Here is a 22,687-nt window from a genome sequence, read left to right as displayed (position 1 = left end):
TACTTTGTTGTATATTTTAAAACTACTAAGCGTTTTACTTGTAAATGAAAAAGTCCATTCTTCTCACTTTATATTTTTATATGACGCATATATTTAATTCATGTACTATCTTTTTACTCAGAATACTTTTTGCTACCCATTGCCGTAAGTTCCAAACCGGAACGAATACGGCGTGAGATACTCAATCGGATTAAAATGCATTCGAGTAGCAATGACACTGACACGCCCCCTTGCCCCTAGTCACCACTCCCCACCAAAAAAAAAAGAAGAAAAAAGCCAAATACGCAAAAAAAAAAAATAAAGAGAAAACTGAAAGAAAAGATACGAAATGGCACGGCGGCGGCAACTTAAACTGTGGCAAAAGTTATTGTAACTTGTGCCCGCCGGCCAGGCAAGGCCAATCGGAGGGCTGAGGGGGGAATACCGAGGACAGGGCGGTTAGGGGGTCACGCTTGCGGGGGTGGGATAGAACTGATACTGTGACCGAGGCGCCACGCGCCTACTTGCCACGCATTTCCTTCCACATTCCCGCCCGAAATCTTTTGGCTCTTTTTTTTCGGTGACCTCAATCTTTAGTTCAATGCGTGACCAAGGGAGGGGGCGCGTTGGTAAAGGGGGGGTCCAGAGACACAGAATCTTGCCAACTGTGACTTTCTTATACAACAACGAAAACTTTTGACTGTTTTACAGGACAAATATATGTTAAAAAAAAAAAAAAAAAAAATAAAAATCAAGGAAAAGATTTTGGAAACCGCATGAATGAGTACGCTTGTAGATTGAATATTTATATGACAGCTCAAAGGTGTGTTACGAAACTTTCAAGCGTTTTGAAATGTTACCACAATATTAAAAGTTTTTCCGATGATTTTTTACTATAAAATGATTTAACAATTCATAAGAATATATTACTCATTTTAGAGACCAACACAACTAAGCCCCCACAGAAATGAGATATTCTTCTAGCATAACAAACGCCCCAAAAATGTTATAATCCCATCTTTAAGAGTATAAGCCCGGCAAGCAAAGTCCAGAAAAACGTAAGACACTTTTTACTTTATTCCTGGGGAAGTTGCTGCTATGGGGATTCGCTTACAAAGATGCTTTTTAAATGATTAAACGCTGTGAATTGCCGAATTTCTCTTGGCTTCTTGGTAAGGCCCAAGTTCTTTTGCTTTTTGTTCTCTGCCTTTTTCCGCTGCTGTTTCATTCTTATTTTTTGGTTTTTTTGCTGAGATATCACATGGAATGACATTAAGTCAGGCGAAAAATCACGCAGCTCCCTGCTCATTAACATTTACCATTTGGACTAATCGATATGGGTTTTGATGTGATTTTTTTTGCATTTTAATGCGAGCATCATAAAATTAAAATCCCTTTGTGAAAGACGTTTAATATGGAATCAAGCGGCGAATGCTAAGTGTGGGCCCGATAAGAAATCAAATGAAATGATGAAATAAGATGAAAGAACTTTGATTAGATTCCATTTGATTGACTCGAGTTGCGCAAAGCTACTTTCTATGGCTCCACTTTAATTGCTTATTTTAAATGTAATTGCAATAAGTTCGGTATTTTATAGTTTCACTGTGAAATCGTTTATAAATCTAATTAAAGTACTTGCATTTGTTGAACCAAGCTAAATCTGACACAAAAGAAAGAAAATCATTTAATCCTTGCTTTGTGTTTAGCTAACTTCACTCGTTTCTAAATACTCATTCTTGAAACCATTTAAAGCGTTTCCTACATTTAATGCGTTTCCAGTTTATAAAGCCCTTTTATGCCGTGCATTTTCCCGTTCAAAGAGCAGATCATTTTGAGGAAACTTTGAGAATTCACACGCCGTCAAGGGGAAAAGACTTCTCTGTCCGGCCTTCTCATTCTCCGCATGTCACGGCGTCGGAGACATATAAAAATTAAAATTATTTCTTCGAAAGATAATTCCGACTGACATTTGCTGCTTGCCCCAGCAACTGAGATATCCCAAACGTTGCAAACTTGCTGACATGAAGTCATCAACGTGGCCAAAGGAGTGGAAATTGTTGGCCAGGTCAAGTGGTTGACCGTGAATGAGCGAAAAAAAATACAAGAAATTGGAAAATATAAGAATGGAAATGGGCTGACAATTGTCATATAAGCAGGAGCATGACAAAACTGTTTTCATTTTTTTGTTTTATTTTTCCAGCGCGTTTCTCCAGCGAAGCGTGCAGAGAAAACTTTGCCACACACACAAAACACAAAGCAATTTGTCGATTATCAAAAGCGTGGAGAGAAATTCTAAAGGGGAGTGAGGGGAGGGTGTTTGTCCGGTTAGTCGGAATTTTTTTTTTTTTTGTGTTCAGACGTTTATCAGCCAAAAGCAATCAAAGTCAAGTTACTATGGGCGGCCGGCGTTTTCCCTTCTCACCCCTTTGGAAAAGACACTTTTTCACCAGATCTCTGCACAGATTGAAAAATCATTTGGAAATTTAATATCTTCAAAGGGTTAAGCCTTTTTTTCGCTCAATTAAAACGGCAACTTCTAGGGAAACTACGAAAAGCAAGAAAAACTAAATAAATTGAAGGGAACAAGTTTTTATTTAGTGTAAGCAGATCTCCGATGCCCAAGCATAAATAAAAAACTTTCTTGGGAAAGCCACAAGGCCCATTACTGCAAAGAAACTAAAAACCTAGAAAAATATATGCAAAAATAACAATAATTACTGAATGAAGTCTACGTAAATATAAGAATGTAATATTTAGATGTGGTCAATTAAAAGGAAAAATATGAATCTTGTCACAAATTCGCTTTTTCGGAAAAACGAGTCTTTCTTTAGAATATCCAGTGTGTGTGTGGGCGGGCCATAGCTTTTATTATTTTTCCTGCTAGTGGAAGGAAATCAAATCGGCTTGAAACTTGCTCAAAAGTGAAATCCAAGAGAGCAACCTTTCGATATTTCATTTTATTTTTTTTTTTTTACTTTTCCTAGTGTTTTCGTCTCTATTTTCCGTTTATTTTCATTTGTCGCACGCGGCGACTGCAATAAAAGTTGAATAAATATAACCTTAAACGGAAGACACCACACAACACCAAGCAAACAATCAAACAAACAACAAGAAAGCTTAAGCAAAACAGTACAAAATCATAAGGCAAAGAATACAAAAATGCAAATAACAATAAACAAGAAAAATACAAGAAACTTCAGCTGAGGCCCTCGGCTATTTAAAGGCAAAAACGAGCTGAAGATACTTCCCAAACTTAATTAATATCTTCAAAATTCGCTGTAAGCGGGCCAAAACTCAACGCATTTATACCACAAATGGTTTAATCTCGCTCTTTAATCCCAAGTCTTGAGGCGGTACTATCTGTCCTATATCTCTGCTTCGATTTCCCTGTTCCCAGCGACAATCAACCATCCAACCATCCATTCAGCATCCAACTTCATTTGGCTCTTTTATACACATATGGTTTTTCTTTCATTCCGTTTATTCCGTTTCTGATGCGTATTGCCCTTGTGTTTTTATAGCCTGCCTGGGTTCACATAACTCTTGGCCCTCTTTTAATTCCTTATTACAGTTAATGGCGATGTTAAGTTGCTTTTTGTGGTCTAAATGATTTATTCGACCATGTAAAAAATGTCGTGTACAATTTTTTAGCTTTGATTTCCGCTGTCCGAGTTTTTTTTGCTTCTATCTTTCACATTATTTGGTGGAAAAGTGCAGTTTCTGTCTTAATTTAGGAAAATGCATCTTTTACTTGACAATCTAGTAAATTCAATTTTATGGCAAAGTTAAAGTTTTTCAAAAGCAGAAACGTTTAATTTTCGCTGAAACACAGAACAACTATTTCGATTGCATTTTCTCGTCGCTGTTAATTTTTAATCGAATTTTCTCGGTCCATTTACCAGTCCCTTGGAATTTCGGGCTTAGTTTCCCCGGAGACTTATTAATCTGCAGTTAAAATAGACCGCAAAAAGTGAAATTTTTATTTGGATTCCACTTAATTGGCACTCGAATTGGCTGCCGCTCATTAGCCTCCGAAAACACATTGCATGGCACTTAACATTGTCGCCGTCCTCCCCCCACTCCCCTCGATACAGCCCCCCTTACCCTACCCCTGTTTTCCCCATTGGTTTCCACATTTAACCCCCCGCCCTCCCCTGACAAAGGCCATTAAAATGTCATGCACTTGGCGCGCTAGAAACTACAACCAAAACGACGGTCCAAGTTGACTAAATCGAATTTTATGGGAGCGAAAATGGGTTTTTAAACATTTAAATAAAACCAAAACTTTATATCGGATTTGAGTATTTATCGTTGTTTTAATTTGAATTCGTTTATAAAGTTGTAGATTAAATACAGCACTAGTGCTTTTTAAACTTCACACTGCTAAAATAAAACCAAAACGCAAGTCAAATAGTGAATATAAACCAGATTTCTTGAGGCATTGAACTTTCTTCAAAGAAATTATCCGTTTTGCGTCTCCATGCAATCTCAAAATTGTCAAAAAGAATAACAAAACTATATTCTTTAAACTAACACACAACTGGAAATAACACAAATATTTAAGAATCAAATAGTTTTAAATGCATTTAACCTTATGTAAAGTGTAGCCTTTTCTTATTTTTAAAGTTGGGTCGTTGAAACCCAGAAATATTCAACGCTGCAAGTACAAGGTGCGAAAGGGACAGCAAGTACGAAAGATGTTGGGTTTTGTTAGGAAGAAACCACAAAAGAGGGAACGATATTGTAATGCAAAATGCATAATAAAGAGGAGACCATAGAGAGAGGGAGAGGATCTGATCTGCCGAACCACTATCGAGAGAGGGACGATCTCCTATCTCGTTCTCGCTCGCGCAAAATGCAAGTGAATGGTGCAACAACAATTCCAATTTACCGTATTCTCCTTCTTCGCTACTTGCGCTCACCTTTCTTCCTCCTTTTTGTGTCCGTACGTGTGTGTGTGTTTTCTGCTGTTAAAATTTTTCGGTAAATTTGCAACTTTTGTTTTGTTTCTCGTATTTCTCTCACTTTTTGGCACTGGCTTTTAATTCGCAACTTTATCTCCTTGATTTCTTGCACTCTTGCACTGATTCGTTGGAATTTTTCGTATTCGTTTTGGGACACAGTAAAAAAAAATTGGTTAATTTTGCAATGCTACATGCAGTTTATGCCTGGTTTTGGTTGTTATTACTTTCGCACCGAAAAACGGGTGGCCAAAAACCGAAAAGTAATTAAAAATGCGCTGGCGAAACGAATTCCAGGCTCGATTTCGATTTTTGGTTATTACGAATGACGAAAAGGCAATTGCAGGCGAGGAAGAAGAAGAAGCAGAAACAGAAAATAAGGAACCGGTTTATTCTTTTTTTTCGATTTCGTTTTCTTGTTTGTATTTGTTAACAATTTCTCCGTGGCTCAAATGCACACACACACACCGACGCACCGCAGCAACAATAATACAATAATAATATCGAGACACACACAGACAAGCACGCGCGCACCGAAAGGCCGAAATGCCGAGTTCCGAAATGGTAAATTCCTTCCCGAGTTTTTCCCGTGTTTTCTCCGACGAACGACTCTGGAAACGTCCACTGCGAAGTCCAAATTCGATTTGAATCGCGAGCGAAACACCATTGGTTCGGCAACTTCACTTTTCGCGTCGAGCGTGTTGCGTGTGACGTCGCTGTTCGCGACGAGCCAGTTGGTTCGAATCGAACGGTTCCTGTTCGAAGCGGACACGTTCGTGCTTGAATCGAACTCAAGGCCCAAAAATAATCTTGGTAACGAATTTTCCTAACATTTCATTTTTAAGCGAGCTTACCGCTTTTTTTTATTTCTATTATTAATAATATATCTAACTGGGATTGGAAAGAGGTATTTGACTAGACAAAGATAATTTGGCAATCGTGGAAATCATTTCATAATATGTTAAATAATATGTATTAATTGTTGTTATTAATATATTAAGCGATCGAAGTTGCGCGTTCGAGTTGCCAGTGTGGACCGTGTTCGAAGCACTCACATAGAAGAAAAGCAAAGAAGTTTTAAGGGAAAATGCGAAAAAGCCGAAATAAACTGAACAACGAACGGAAAACACGAAAAACAAGCTGCTGCAGCATCCCATTAATGCTTACAGCCAGGGTATGTAAGTGTCATAATAAAAAATATATTAAAATTATTAGATGGAGCACTGTTTTTATATTTAATATTTATATTTTTATACTGTAAAAGTTAAAGGGTAAAAGTCTTTCTTGTTATAAATAGAATGTGGAAGATTCTCAAAAATGACAAGTTTCTAATAAATAATAATCGGTCTAACGCAACTAATCCTTTAAACTAGAAATAACCTGATCATAAGTGTGTTGGTAATCCTACGATTTAAATCCGGTTAATGGGTAACCCAAAGTCTGAAATAAAAGTGCCATAGAATTCCGACTTGTGTCAGTTTTGTGGCTTTATTTTTTGTGGGCAGGAGTGGACGGACGGCTAACCGGTTCAACAGGATGCAGGAGAGCACTGCAAATCGCTACCAAAACAAAACAAAAGTGGGAAAAAGGAGAAGAGTTCCCAGGCCTCTGCCGTCTCAGTCGCACCCAGCAGTCGCCATCTCGCTCTGGCTATCTTTTGCATTTTGCCAAAGAGCAAACCAACCTGACAACAATTTTCCTTCCTCTTCTCTCGGCCAAATGCAACTAAAATGGCAAACAGAACCGGTTGAGGCTCGTTCGCCCAAGGAATGCACAAAAACAAGAAGAAATAAAACTAAAGCAGCACCAGCAACAACAACTACAACTACAACTACAATAATAACAACAAGAACAACAACAACAGAAGCAGAAACAGCAGCAAAATGCAAGGCAAGAAAAAATAGCAAAAGGCGCAAGGCAGCGACCACAGAAGTACAGGTCGACCTCGATAAGTTCATCCAATCGAAACTTGAAATAAATAAGCTCAAACTAAAGTTTATATGCTAAGCAAACACAAAAAATTCTGTACTTTAATTTATTATTATTTAATTAGGAAAACAGATTACTATACGAAATTTTTTTTTAAATTCAAATTTTGAATGGAACGTATTATCTCGCTTCGCATAAAAGTTAAAATTAAAGTTAAAATGGTATTTAAAAAAAAAAAACAAATCCGGCCAACTTAGTCAGACCGCACTGTAATCCAGTGGTTTCGGTCAGTTGAAGTCTCTGGCAAGCCCCCTTCACCCCGCTGCGCTGGCCATGCAAAATGAAAACCAAAAGGAATGACATAAATCTGCGTGGCAAACAAAAGACTCAGGCAACGAACGTGCCACAAAAGCGTGTTGCAACAAAAGCTCAAAAGCCTGCAACTGGATTACTGTTACACGAAAAGGTGCGAAAAGGACGGCAATGGCGAAGGCATGGCAACAATGGCATGGCCGTCAAGAGCAAGGAAGACAGCAACACGGGGTCAAATGTTGCGGGTCCGCGAACTTTTGTAGGTGAATTGACTTCTGCTCGAGTCACCCCAAAAATGGTAAATGGGTGGGAAGCAATCAGCGGATGCGGCAAGAAGCGGGAAAAGGCGGCAAAGAGGCAGCGGCAGAGCGAGATAGCACGGCCATGAAAGACGTCTTCTAAAGAATGCAATGCCACGAAATTTAATCATTACTAAAGCAAAAGTAAGTACTTCAAAAGTTTGAAGACAACACAATATCAACCAGGCTAAGATTTTTATCAAATATTTTATAAAAGTTGTTTATAATGAATAAGAGCGTCAAACTTAATAAAAGAAGCCCACTAAAGTCCACCATAAATGCAGCGAAGCGGAATATTCAACGTATAATTAAACAGTAGTAACACAGTAGTAGCTAATTATGCAGGTTAAATGTGGTGACTAATGGCACTCTTAATTGGGGTCTCACATATCATATTACGTTATGGGGCATTATTTGGGCCAAAATAGAAACAAATTCCAGCTAAGCTTAACAGAAAGTGCAGTTGAACTAAATGCTCATGGTGATGCATACATATTTGGCTTAATTGTGTCGGCTTTTAACCCTTGGACAAATTCTATCTACTTTTGACAATATGTGCCTTTTAAGCTTTCATTTTGAACACTTTAAGCACGCACACTTTAAAAATAGATAATATATATTAGGGCTCAGATGATTAATTACCCACACAGCAATTTAAAGTTGCGTTTTCAACCATTTTAATGGGATTGCCGAACTATGCAGACAGTTCCAATTAATCCACGGATCAAAAGGAGAAATTGCACTAATGTGAACTGCACAATTGGCAGATATGTAGATATATATATCTATATGCAACAGGCAACGAGCCCACCCCGCCCCCGCCTACGATTCCCACCATTATTTTGGGTGACCATTACAGCCCCATTTGGAGGCCGAACTCTGAACTTTATTGTTTCTGCTGGCTGGTATTTCATCGTATCACTCGACTCGAGTCTCATTTATTGTTCTGCGGTTTTGTTTTCCTATTGACTGTGCCCCGCTGTTGTTTCGCTTTTCTTTTCTTTGGCCACTTAGAAGCCGCCACACAAAACACTCCGGCACTCCAGCACTCGGCGCAAATTTGCTGCGCACCACGAAAAAATATGACCCAAAATAAGAAGGAGACAAGCGGGCAGCAAAAATAAACAAAATGAAAAAACCGCAAAATAAATAAGACGAAAATTATGCAAAGCGCAGACAAATGCGCAAATTTGAAAAATGCCACAGCAACAACAATGCCAGCAGCTGCGCTCCAAAGCAACAAAAGTGCGCAGAGTTCTCATCGACGTTTCATCGATACCCTAATCACAAGAATTTGCATACCCAACTTTGGAAAAGTAAGCATTTTTCAATGATTTCTCAAAATATTTAAAGCAATTTCACGCAAATCCTATGGCAAAGAAATTCGAAAGAGAACTATTAAAGTTATGATCGAAATTCTGGTCAAGTATTTTTGATCTAGTTCTTTTAGCATTTATAAATTATTTTAAATATTTTAAAATACTTGAGAAAACTAGCATCTGCAGCTTGAAACATATTATTTCCAAAAACATTTATTGTATTAGGGCAATGTTTAGGTATTAACAATTAGAGTTTCTTTAGCAACTCCACCGATTTCTCTGTTACCAACCCACTTGATAAGTACGTGTGAATATGTTCACAATTAGTTTTTCAAACTTCGGCGCATTTTTACCCTCCAAAAAAATAAAAACTACACACGAAAATCCAGGCTGCTTTAAAAGATCGAAGTTTGAAACGCACTTGCAGATTAATTTTATTTATAAAAACCATTTCATTAGCTCAAAAATCATGTCACTTTCAAATAAATATTTTTTTAAATTTTAATATTTTTGTAATGCTTATACAGGGTATTTAAAATCGGCGCTAGTTAAGTTCGAAGCGGCGCTTGACTTTGCTAATGGGTCTCATTCGCGGCTCAACTTCATTGTACCTCTTGGTCCGGTTCGTTTTCGTTTTCGGTTTCTGTTTCGGTTTTTTGGTTTGGATGTTGGCTTGCTTTGGGTTAACTTGGCCAAAATGGGCGGGGGCGGGCCGACAAAAAAGGGCGTTGCTGCTGCTGCTGCGGCGGCCTATGTTGAACAAATATTACTCATGGCTCTTGGCCTGGCCCGATCATGTTGAACAGCATAGCTAACACCCAAGAACAACGTGACGAACAACGAACAACGAACAACCAGCAATAGCAACAGCAACGGTCGCCGATCGTCGAACGATGAACAACGAACAACGTACAACGTACAACGTACAATGAGCGGCAAAGTCGGCCCAAAGCTGACTTCAAGTTGTGCTGACTGATTGTCATGGCACGATAATGAAATAACATTTCCATACCCTCACCAAAGCCAGTTCCATATGACCTGTGATTATCCAGCCTATAACAGCTCAAGATGATTGAATTGCTAAAAAAAATTAAGTGTGCATTTAACGGATCGCGTTGTTAACATCTTAACTTTAACTAACTTTTTGATAACACACTTTTTTTATATTTCAAATTTTGTCCCTACGAAACGTGCCTTCTTTTCTCATGTTTTTTTTTTATGCCGTTTAGATTGTTGGTGCAGCATAAAGTTGGAATATGTGACTTTATGTGGCATAGTTTCTTGGACACAGACCAGCTTAAAAGAACGTGCAGCAACGCAAGGGGCGTTCTTAATACGTTTTCTTGCTTTTTGTCAGTTTGTCAGTTTTTTCTGTTTTTTTTTTTTTTTGTTTTGTTTTTTTTTTGTCAAACGACTGCGACTTTGTTGGCTCTTCGGGGTCTCCTCTTTAGAATGCAGGTTGCGCATGCGCAGGGGAAAATTCGAGGGGCTTACGTGCAATATGTGGTATCATAATCATATTATTTATGATTGTATTTGTTCTGCGCCCGGCCGAACGGATACGTCGCCTCTCAATGGCAATGTGGCAACGTAATTGCCGTTTTGTGGTTTCCACTCGCTGCTACATGATGTTCGTGTGGTGTTGAATGTTGCCAAGTGCCACAGTGCCTCCTAGTTTTGTAGAAGCACTCGAATTAGTCCGGGAACCTAAATGCTAAGTAATTAGTAAATGTCAATTAAAAACGAAATATAATAAAATATAAACTCATTTACTTACTCATTTCCCATTGTAAATTGTAAATATTTTGAAAAACTGTTCCAAGTATCGATATGAAACCTTGCACTAGCAATTCTAATAACTTATTTGTTATAAAAATGATCATAGTTTATTCGAAAATACCATAGTTGCGCCATCGGAGTTCCACTGTGCCAATGCTGTTGCTCATTTTGCCAGGCATCTTTTGTGTGCCACTCACTTCACTTCACTTCACTCCAGCTCACTCCACATTCACATCCACATCAACTTCAACTTCAAATGGACTGGCGACTGGCCACAAAAGAGCACGGATCGATGGATGACTGCAGCTCCATGGAGCATGTGTTTTTGCCATTTTCAAGGGCACTCGGTGTCTCGCTTCATGGGTTAAGGGGGCGGTAGTGGGGGGGCTGTTAAGGGGGAGGGGGTGGGGGTGGGTGTGGAGTTTTGTCCAGTTGACTAAAGCTGTCCAGTTGTCTGTTGAAACGCTTATCGATCGGTGCCTCGATTTCGATTCCGATTCCGAGCCTATGAATCATTTGTCAATTGTTCCAAACGAAATGCAAATTGCTTTGGGCCTTTTGCCCTCTCCATCTCCATTTCCATTTCCCTCTCGCTCGCACAGCCTGTTGCTTTCTCTATCCCACATCTGATGTGGAGTGTGAATCATATGGGCGCCTGTATATACATATATCTGCATACATAGTAAATATATGGCCCTAGGCCATGGTACACGTTCATATACCTGCTAAATGCGATTACACGATTGGTAACATGGCGAATTATTCACTCCAAAATGTTCATTTGAATATATTACGGCCAATGTGGAAATATCACAGCTTCATTGTCGAAATGGATTTTCTTTGTCGCCTATACATAGTTTATCTATAAATTTAAGTTAACCAAATATTTCTCTTTTCTGTTTTCTACAGGCCACGATTATAGTAGTACATATGTACATGTATATAGAGGCAAAAGCTAAAACGATATATGTAAAAGAAACCTAAGATACGGTAAGTTATTGAGAAATGATGGGAAATATGCAGCAGAAGAACGAGATGGAGAGGAAAATGCAGCCATGCAAATATGCGTGGCGATAACGGAGCCTTGACTCGACACCGAGTTGAGAGGGCTCCACCTCGGGCTACACTGAGAGAAAACTGAAAGAAAAGTTAGGAGAGTGTTAGTTGCAATTATGACTTAAAATGCCCAAGTAAAGTTAACTAATAAACTGAATTGTAAACATTTTTAAGGGCTCTTAATGTGATAATCGTCGGGTTCATTAATTTACCAATGTGATATCAAAGTTACTGTAATTTTTTGCGCAGTGCACCCCCTAAGCGCATGGGAGAACTTTTCCTTTGGGCCTCCTCCGTCGGCTCTCTTGGCCACAATTCATTTAGTTTCATTTCCATGGGCCAGTCCGGCGATTGAAGGCCACTGAGCAATGCACGGAGATAACTCCGTCTGATTCCAGTCGCAGTCGCAGTTCAAGCCCGACTTTGGAGTCCAAGTCCGCCAAGTGGCGGTCAATGTTTCTGGCTGATGGCATCATGCTGTTCACAGCCACGGCAGTAATCTACAAACATTTTTGGATGCAAAGTATTTTGAATGGAGATCGGAAGGGGCAGTAAGGGGTTAAGATCTATGCATATTGGTCCACGCGGCTTGTGGCCTCCACCACGCACAGTGGGCCGCCATACAAATTAAAAACACATTTCCAAAAAGTAGAAGAAACAAGAAACACGAAAATAACACTTAAAACCAAATTGAAAATTTAATTATGTGGATAAGGCGCAGCTTTGGAGCGATGAAATGTATTTGACAAAATAAGCCCATTTAATCCAGATTAAAGTTGCCTAATGTGGCCATAAACAATGCTTACAAGGCGTACGATCCTAAAATTTGAGAGGTACATATACTAGAGTTTAAATTGTTTCAATTATTTCAAGTGATAATCTAGGTCATCCAATTTATTAGGGAGCCTTATTGTGAAATGTCTATAGTTGAAAGACTATTACCATAATTATCTAACATAAAAAACTAATATAATTTTGTTCATCCACTTTTTTTCAATCAGCATTTGTTGTACTTTTGGTAATCAAATTTAGATTGGAATTCAAGCCAATGTCGAAGGGTTTAAATGTCACTCAAAAATAATTTGCGCAAAGGCATTTTCCACCGCAATCGCTTGAACTTTATTCGCGGTACTAAGCAACTGAGGAACTGAGAAACTGAAAAACTGAAATACTGAAAAACTGAAAAAGTGAGGAGCCTTCGGTGGGTCATGTTCAGGTTCTAGGTTGCCCACTGAAATGGCAAAAACCACTGTGGTGCGAAGTGAGTTCGTGTAATGCGATTCAATCAATCCGTTCATCGCATTTTCCACTGCAGTCGACTTCAGTTTGGGTTAGGAGCTGAATTGGTCGCCGTTCTCCAATGGAGTTGGCTTATTCACTTGCGATCGGTATCGTGGTTGCTGTGATCTTGGCCTGGTTGTCAAGTTCCTCCCCACTTCCCTCACCCCCCTCCCCCCAAACTCCAAAAATCAAATACTGCCCTATACCCTTATAACTAAACATCTAACTAACTAAACTTCTACAAAGTATTTCAAAGCATTTGCTAATGTATTCAAAACGAATAATTAATTAGATCTGGAGATAAAAAATGAATTTAACGCTCAGAATTAACTGCTGATTTATTCAGAGCAAATATTCACTTAGTTGAACTCTCACTCCTGCTTTTTCACCTGTGTGCCATTCACTCGTCACGCCCACCATTCCAACCATATGATTATCAACTAAATTGTATAATTTACTCCACTTGAAGTTGGTGGTATGAGCGGGGTATGAGCGGGGTAAGGGGGGTTTTGAGCGGCTTGTATTCACTTCAAGTCGCTTGGCAAGTGCTCCGAAATTTGCTTTCCGATTCGGTTTAGTGAATGGAACTAAGTGGAAACAGAAACAGAAACAGAAACATAAATAAGTTTACCAAAAATAGAGGCAGTGACTGACAAGTTGTTGGTGTTATTAGTGGACTGTTTTTGTGTTTTTGTGTTTTTTGTGCTGCTCGAACACGAAACAGAAATCGTGAAATGGAAGCCCAAAATGTGCATAAAACGAGTCGGATGAATAATCGAAGCAAATCGGAAACTTCAGAGTGAGTGTTTGAATAATCACATTACCTACACTTGTGTTTGAAATTCTTTTGCGAACTAACATTTCTTACAAGCACATAAAGTGGCAAATAAAACGCTTACAATATATTTATATATATTTATATATATATATTTGAACAGTTTAAATTCCAGTATTTGTTGATTTGATTTCTGTATATTTTGACCTGCCATTTTTGATTTCCCACTGCTGCATTTGCAGTGCGCTTGCAACGCGAGTATAAATCAAAGGCAAACAATTAAACATTCTTCGGCTCGATTCCCAGACAATGTGTTGCACCATCCCCCTTCCCTTCCCTTCCCTTCCACCATCCAGCCAAGCCCCAACCATCCCCCATCCCCCATCCACAACCCTTGATTATGTCTTGGCTTAATTGCTGTAAATGTGCGGCTGCAGTTGGAGTCGCAGTCGCAGTCGCAATTGCCTGCCCATAGTTGGGTGTTGCACTTGGACACACTCGCACACACTCGGCACACACACCAGCACGCCGAGAAATAGTTTGAACATTCATTCATAATTTATAAAATCAGTACAAGAAGTTTGACATTTTTAATATAAATGTGAAGTATTTTACATCATTTGTTTTAACGTTCTATTTATGCTAAAGTTCTTCTATCTAACATTATACATTCTAATATAAGATACTTTCGCTGAATTGTTTCTTTTCTTCCAGTGTAAGTTGTGGATTGTGTCGCAGTCTGAAGTTGTCTAAAATTTGACAGTTGTATGAGATTTATGACGCCGCGCACTCGATCATATTTGACTTAATTGACAGCGGCAGCCACGACAAACTGCCATCGGCATCTGTCAGTCGTCGCAGCAGCCGCAGAAAGAGACGCAAGATGGTGGTGCGACAGAGACAGAGCCATGGCGTAGGAGGTGGCGTGGGGAGGGGAGTGGTAGAGGGGCAAAGGCGTTGAAGACCTATTTGTCCATCGCTGCTCTAATTTTAGTCTGTCTCACTTGATTGTAAGCCCCAAAAAAAATAGGTGTAAAGTACCGCCGACCCCAAATACTTCGCGCTCCACAAACCTTATCATTATCTTCTTCTTTCTCAGCTCACCCAGCCGCTCCTATTGCATACCCTGTACTCGTGTGGGGCTATTATTATGACAAGCTTTTGAGTATAGATTTAGGACATCAAACTTCAAGTCAGCAACATGATTCAATAAAGTAATGGAACAAACTAAACATTCATTTAGAACTTGAAAGTGAATTTAAGAAATCATCTTAGATTGTTTTGTAAAATGAAGTTTATTTAATCCACTGCAAATGCTTTACTTTATGGGTTTTTTATTTATTTCGTATGATGATAAACAATTAAAAATATTCATTAATCTAATTTATCCACAATATATGCTATATATTAGAAACATTTGTAATATTATTTGAGTTATTTAATTAAAACTTAATGTAAACGGGGTATGCATTAGTCGCCACAACTTTCTTAAAATTTGAAATGCCTCGCGCGCATCAAAGAAATCAATTACAATGAAATCAGATTTTTCGTGTTGCTCTTGGTTATCTTTTTGGGTTCCAACACACACCCCCCTCCCCCCTCATAACAGTGGTGGGCCAGGGGGGTTTTTGGGGCATGGGGGGGGGGGGGGCAGGGTTACTGCACTTTGACTAAGTGCGTCCGACGAGCAATAAAAATAATAAGAACGAGACGAAAGAGTGCGAGATTCGTGGCTCAGAAAGCGCCGATTGATGGCGAGGGGAATGGTGATGGAGGGGGGGGGATCGCCAGAATGTGACCAACCCCTGCCCCCTGCCACGCCCACTTATTCCTAGATGCCATTCGCCCACCATAAATTGGACACATTGTTGATAAAGCGCAACTTTATACGCTTTATATGAAGCTTTCTGTGGATTTGTGTGCGTTTTATGTGCCTGTGGCCACCGAGAGAAAAACCAACTACATTACACAACTTTTTCAATCAAAATTGTTACAAATACCAATTCCATCAATGGAAAGCGCAAACCAAATGATATAGATTTTAAATATTATTAAATGTTGTGCTTACAAGCTTGTAGGTGTCACTATGTTGCTTTCTTCAGTTAGATAATTATACACAAATGAACAAAATCAATGCCGTTTTCTGACAGTGTGTTTTAACCAGACATCATGATGATGAACCCCATCGACTGCTTAATCATCGTCCGCCTTTGTCATCATCATCGTCATCATCTCCATCGCGGACGTCATTGCTGCAGGTCCCATCAATGGCTTTCATCATTCAACATTGTTATCAGTGTTGGCGGTGTATGGCAACAACAACAACAACAACAAGAACAAGAAGAAGAACCACAGCACTTGTCGTGCCACACATGCCCCAAACGCCCTGCGTTTTGCCACCCGTTAACTGGGCTATGAAATTACGCTGCAAAAATAGCGAAATAAAAACCAAAAACCCAAAAAGGCGAAAAAAAGAACATATATGTAGAAGCAGCCAGGAGACTCAAATAAATGCTGATAATGTTGAATGTGCCGCATAAATGGCGCTCAAATGACAGCCGCACATATCCAGATCCAGAGATATAGTCAAAGTCAAAGCTATAGCCGCACTTAGATACAGATACTGCTGCTCCCAAAGACTCCTAATGAACTGCAGCGCAAAAAAGATGCTGACATGGGGCAAAAGATGGATTTTGGCGCAAGGGGATCTCACTTATAGTAGGTGAGTAATAGATATCTGCTGGCGAACTGCATTCCTGGAGCGCAAAGTTGCATATCGTCACGTATTAAATATAATAATAATAATAAAAAATAAACTACAAATAATAATAATGGATCCTTTGAACTTTAAAATAGTAAGAAAAATACTCGGAAATTAATGTAAATGCAAAATAACGACCTAAACAAAATATATCTCTAAGATCTACATATACATAAATACCACTATAAAATAGTAATAATATTTATTTATAAATTGCCATGAGATAAATATTTTGAAAGAGCTCAAATCCATATTGCCATTTGGCCATATGGAGGAACCATATCGAATGAGCCATATTTGGTGTTCACAATTCGCTCACTTTTTAATGGCCAAGCGCTTTGTTTTTCGATTTATTTCTTCTGCTGCGTGATTTGGCTTAATAAATGTTTATTTGCATATTCTTCTGGCATTAAGCCCTTTATTTTTTGGCATTTATTTAATTGGTATATTTGTCACTCACACAGACGCAGACGGACGGACACGGAATACAAATTGTTATGGCCGAATTTTTTATTAATATTTACATAAATCCATTTCTGCTCAGTTTTCGTTTTTTTCGCTTTTTTTTTTTTTTTTTTTTGGCTGCCCGCAATTTTTTCGGGTCGCTTGTTTATTTCATCATTTTTTTTTTTTTGGTATTTATTTGCTGTTTTGTTTTAATTTTTGTGTGTGCAGCTCGCTTCCTTCTGTTTCTGTCTGCAGGCGTTTTGTCGGTTGATAGATTGCAGCTGGTCGAGGGTATCTGGTTGCCCCAACAGCTTGCATACCCATTACCATTGCGCTGCAGAAGGGGCATGCTCGTTGCTTTGACCAAACAGCAATTTATTACATTTATATATTATTAATATGATGAATTATTTGCATTTATACTCAAAGTTAAGATGTGGTTGCATCAATTTAAAATGCTTACTTCCCGCTATAAATAAAAAATTACTTCATATTTTAATGAAAGTGGAATCTTTCATGAAATTGGGTAATAAGTTTCTAGACAACATGGCGGATGAGCAACACGGCATCAGGCAATTCGATCAGTTTCCGTTTCCTGTCGCGGATTTCTGCTTCTTGCCCGCGCTCCTTTTTTTTTATGCGTTTCTGCCAATTTTTCATACATGTGTGAGTCCGTCTGGGCGTGTGTGTGTGCTCGTGTGTTGTGTGTGTTGGTGTGTTGTGTGTATTGGTGTGTTGTGTGTGTTGGTGCGCTGAGAAAATTGCCCAGCTAATGGCTATTAAGGCAGACAGAAAACTGAAAACACAAAACTGCGAGCTGGAAACTGAACGGAACTGCAAACTGCAAACTGCAAACTCGAATTGGGGCCCAAAGTCCTTGTGAAATGCTGTAGCTGAAATGCGTTACCAAATTGCAAATTGCATTTGTCGCTCGTTGAGTTCTTGTTCCATTTACAGTTCACATTTTGTTGCTCCACTCACTCGCTTTTTCTTAGCTAATTTATTATTGAGACTCGTTTTCCTCCGCCTTTGTGGCCCATCTGTCAAACGAGCTGTCAAATTGCTAAGCGTTACGCCGCGGACATGGGAACTTTTCCAGAAGCCATGGTCAAAAGGATTCACCCACAAAGATTTGCAAGGCGCTCTGTAATAATCACTGCAATGGGGTATATATGTGTTATATATTCCTTCTAATTAATGTTAGCAAGTCAATGATAAACAGCAAATGCATAGATAGATAAATTGGTATATATTTCATTTTAGATACTCTGCAACTATATTTGCTTTCTATGCATTACTTTATCATGTTATTTTGAATCAGTATATGTTGTTATATACATGCAGTTCAGTGAAAGGGTATGTGTTAGTGCTTATGAATACATTAAAGTCGTTATGTACGAGTGCTACGCATAGAAGCCAGTCAAAGCCCCCAAGATTGATCACCATTAGAAGACCCCCCTCCTCCTCTTGATTTTCATTTCGTTTTATTATATTTTTTTATGCTTCTTTGCGCTTGTTGCACTTTTCAAAGGCTGCACTGCATTTTCAGGGGCAGCTTGGCAATTCGTCACAGGGGGGGAGGGGGTGTAGTAGGGGGTAAGGGATAAAAAGGCGGACTCACACTTGACCGTAGACCATCTAACTTCTCACACCCCCTGCACCCCCCCGCCCTCCTTTGTTCACACTCCGCGTCGCAAGTAATTCATCAGCCACGCATTCCCATTGTTTCCCCCCCCCCCTGACTTGCCGCAACCCGCCCTCTAGTCCGCCACTCCGCTGACGCATGACACCCCCACCTGTGTGCCCCACCCCCCGGGCAACCCACTCCCCCTGCCCCCGCCACTCCACTCCACCAGGAAGACGGATGTGAACACGGAACACGCACTTGCCGTCGATTTGCTTAATTAGTGAGCGTAAGAAGGCCGCAGGGCTACACAACACAAACTTAACAACAATTTGTTCAATAATAATATATAATGTAAAATAATAGTTTTTAAAAAAGTTACATTCTATCTACATATTTTGCTTAAATATGATATGATTAATTGATTAATAAATATTACACACAACTATAAATTCCAAAAACAGTTTGTGATGCGTTACAAATCCATTATAGAGACAGCAGTTTTTAAGGTATTTTTTCCAGTGTAAGCAGCCTAGTAAAGCCTTAAGCCAAAGAGGCAAACATAAAATTAGCAAGTAAGCTCATAAGTTGAGTATTTTTTAAGTTTCGCGAGGAATACAGAAGATGTGGCACATTTGGAAACGAAGGGTGTACTGTTGAAAGTCATTTTTGATGAAGCTCTCGAATTCTGCGTTACTTTTGCAGACTAAAGGTGCTCTATTCCTACGAAAATTTTCTCCTTTTTGGCTTTGATGGTGTACTTTGGGTATTTAAGTATTTGTTATATCGCCCGAAGGGTCGACAAAGTTCTGTGTGATTCTTATTCTGATTCTGATTCTAAGTAAACCTAGATATCCATCTCCATTTTATGCCCTCCGTGGTTTTCAGTTTCTTTGGGGCTCTGGTGTTTATGGCTCTTGGGTCGCTTATCTCGTTGTGTCGTCGATCAAACTTCGCTGGGCTGCACTCAGAACATCTATCTTGCTATTTTCCCATTTTGTTTTGTTTCTATGGCTATTTCCCTATTTCCCCATTTTCACATTTTCACATTTTCACATTTTTCTTTCTATTCCTCCCTCGGATTCTATATCGCTTTGTCGCACGCGTTTTTCATGGTCGAGAAAGGTGCGTGTGAAGTTTTTAATTTTCAACATTAATTCAGAGACAATTCGTTGTCTCTAACTTTTTTCCAAAGGCGACGAAGCGTGTCCAATTTTTTTATTTTTTTTTACTTCTTCTTTAGCAACTTCTGTTAGTTTTGGTTAGACACCTACGAAGAAAAAAAAAAGTAAAAGGGAAATTAATGAGCAGTGCTAAATCCACAGAATGTCAGTGCAGAAATCAACAGAGTGTCAGACTGAAATGGAGGTTGGAGTCCGCAGTCCATAATGAGTCCTAATGGCTGGTAGTCCACTGCCACCGGCAGCTGTTCCACATCCCCAACAGCCCTGTCCAGATCACAGAGTTTCCCCAATGAAGTTAGAGGTGTCAGCAGGCTGATCCTCAGGTGATCTTCACCCAGGTGGGAGAGGGCGTGGTCGCAATTTGCTCGCAATCGGAGCACTCAGGTAGAAAGCTCCACCAGTTTCATGCCTCCATGCTTCCATGCCATGTGGCAGGCTCCTCCTTGGTCTGCTTGCCCCACTGCATCCTCGATCGCCTCTCTCGCTGGACACCTTAGCCTTGGGGCACGTGGCTATCATTTGTGTTCGGGGTCAATGTCTGGCTATGGTTTTGGATCCTGTTTTGCAGGTAATGTACATGCATAGGTGCAAAGGACTTGCAAAGCTAACAGTTTTAAAGGTCAAACTTATACTTTAAAGTCCACAAAATGTTTAAGATTCGTATACAAGGTCATTTCAGTTTATAAAATATGTTCTATTGGCATTAAAGAGTGTATTTGTATTTATAGTATTTGTGACTTAGTGTTGTTTAAAGCTTCGGCTTGGCGCTTAAGTTAATATTTCGTTGATCGGTTTTCTTTTGCACCCAAATTGTTTCTCATGTTTCGCTTTTTTTTTGTGTTGTTGTTGCTCTTCTCTCTGTCAAACCAGCACCCTTTCCCCATTTTACCACTTCTTACTCTCCACAATGCACACAGCGAAAAAAGGTGCTTCTATGTAAGATATTTATTTAAGAATTTATTAACTAGCTTAAAACAAATAATATATTTAAGCTGTGTACTAAATATCTCGAAATAGGTTTAGATTTAAGTTTAGTTTACTATCATGTATTTTCTCGAACCAAAGTAAGCTGCATTTTTTCACAGTGCACATCTGAGGACCCCCCTCGATCCCGGCCCCCCCCCGCCGCACCCCTCGCTCTTGTCTGGCACTTTGCTATCTGGCTGTAGATTTATTGTGTGAATTGGCATTGACAAAGTGCATTTGATTGGTTCTCGTTGCGATGCGTTCGGCTTGCGTGTCCGTCCAGCTTCCCCCAGCCCAGCCCCGCCCCCTTACCGCCCCCTTACCGCCCCCTTACTGCCCCCCAAGCCCCCCTCCTCTGCCTGCTCTCGTAGCCCCGCCAACCGACACTCACTCACTCATTCTGCTTGTCTGTCGTTTTTAATGTGTTTTGATAACAATTCCATTAAAAGTGAAGAAGTTTATAATAATAATTTCGAGTAGCCGAGAGGCTGGACTGTAGCCTGTAGCTGCTTTTATTTCTTTTTCTCGGTCAGATGATGATGATGCTGCTGTTGCAACGCCGTGTTCCTGTCAAATTGCATTGATTTTTCTGGTTTTGTTTCGCATTTTGTCGATACACTGCAAAAAGAAAGGGTAAGTGGAATTATCGAAGAAAAATGCGAGCTTTATTATAAAAATTATAAATAATTTATAAATAAATTACACATGGAATTACTAAATAGCAACATCTATTCTAACACTAATATTTTATGCTAGTACACTAAAGTGCTCCAGTTACTGTTACTATAGGGTATACTTTAGTCGCGCCAGCTGTGCCACTGCGATTACTCTTCCCATTTTTAATTGATTGTTGTCTGTCCATCACATCACACCGAGCAGATAGATGACCATATAGGATATAGCATAGCATATATCTATGGCTAAGTGCGTGCTTCCGATGGGAGAACATACATATATATATATATATGTACATACATATAAATGTATGTATATATATAGAGTTCGTATCGGAACGGTGGCATGTATAACGCATACGTACAAACATGCTACATATATAAGTTAACCCACATGCCATGTGCTTTATTGCATTCAATTTTCTGTTGTTTGTCAATTAGTTGTTATTGCATTTGTTGTTATGTGCATGCTCATGTTCATTTGTTGTTGGCCAACGCATTGTTATTGCTGTTGCTGTTGTTGCTGTTGTTGCTGTTGTTGGTGTTGAATTTGAAGCCAAACAGCCAAAGTTTTAATTGGCTGCATTATTTATTGTTTTTCACTCCGTCGAGCAGCCACAAATTTCCCATCTCTGCTCCTGCTCTTGCTCCTGAATTTGCATCTGCATCTGAATCTGAATCGCATTCATCTGGCATTTTCCCTTTTGAATTTGCCCATTTTCGTTGAATACCCAAAATGCATTTAATATTTGCTCAAGTTGCGTGAGCTTGTGCGCCGTAAGCCCAACCAAATGGCTGCGACTCCCAAAGCTCCTGAGCTCATTAATAATTTCGCAAAAAATAATGTATAAAAATCGCTTTACAAAGCGCTGGAGCGTAAAAATGAATTGAAATTTTCTTAACATTTATTATTGTGTGAGTAAATTTAAATTAACGCTGCCAATTGAACATTTGTGTACTGAACGTAAATGGATCCTGGCATATTAATCACCATGCACGGCCGTCCGCGTAGTGACGAAGCGCACCTGAAGCAGCACTTTGGAGTGCAAAAGCGTGCTATTATAATATTTCACTGCCAATCGGTTAGGTCTTGCTAATATTTGGGGTTCTGTCACATTTTTGATTTGATTTGATACGAAAACGAAACCATCGACCACGAAAAGTTAGAATGCCGTCACTAGTTTTTGATCGCCTTAAGAGAACATTTTTTTGAACAAATTGATTGAAAATACTTTAAAAAGACAATGCTTCATTGGGAAAATAAAAAAAGGGCTTAGCCCTAAAAACCAAAAATAAAACTCACCGTTACAGAAACCTGCTTTGAAAGCAATACACTTATAT

At 39.3% G+C, this 22,687-nt stretch overlaps 1 protein-coding gene across 1 annotated transcript in view; it reads right to left on the bottom strand.

The window, feature by feature from the left end:
• The window catches only part of LOC6525865 (hornerin), an 87,086-nt gene extending 81,493 nt beyond the window's left edge, over nucleotides 1–5,593 (bottom strand). The window contains exon 1 of the mRNA XM_039370151.1: nucleotides 4,902–5,593. The gene's annotated coding sequence lies outside the window, so the exon portion shown is untranslated. The remainder of the gene's footprint in view (nucleotides 1–4,901) is intronic.
• Nucleotides 5,594–22,687: the final 17,094 nt, after the last annotated feature.

The sequence above is a fragment of the Drosophila yakuba genome, chromosome X (genome assembly GCF_016746365.2).
Source record: "Drosophila yakuba strain Tai18E2 chromosome X, Prin_Dyak_Tai18E2_2.1, whole genome shotgun sequence".
NCBI lineage: Eukaryota > Metazoa > Arthropoda > Insecta > Diptera > Drosophilidae > Drosophila > Drosophila yakuba.
The sequence above is the reverse complement of the archived record's forward strand: the minus strand, read 5'-3'. Positions and strand labels throughout refer to the sequence as shown.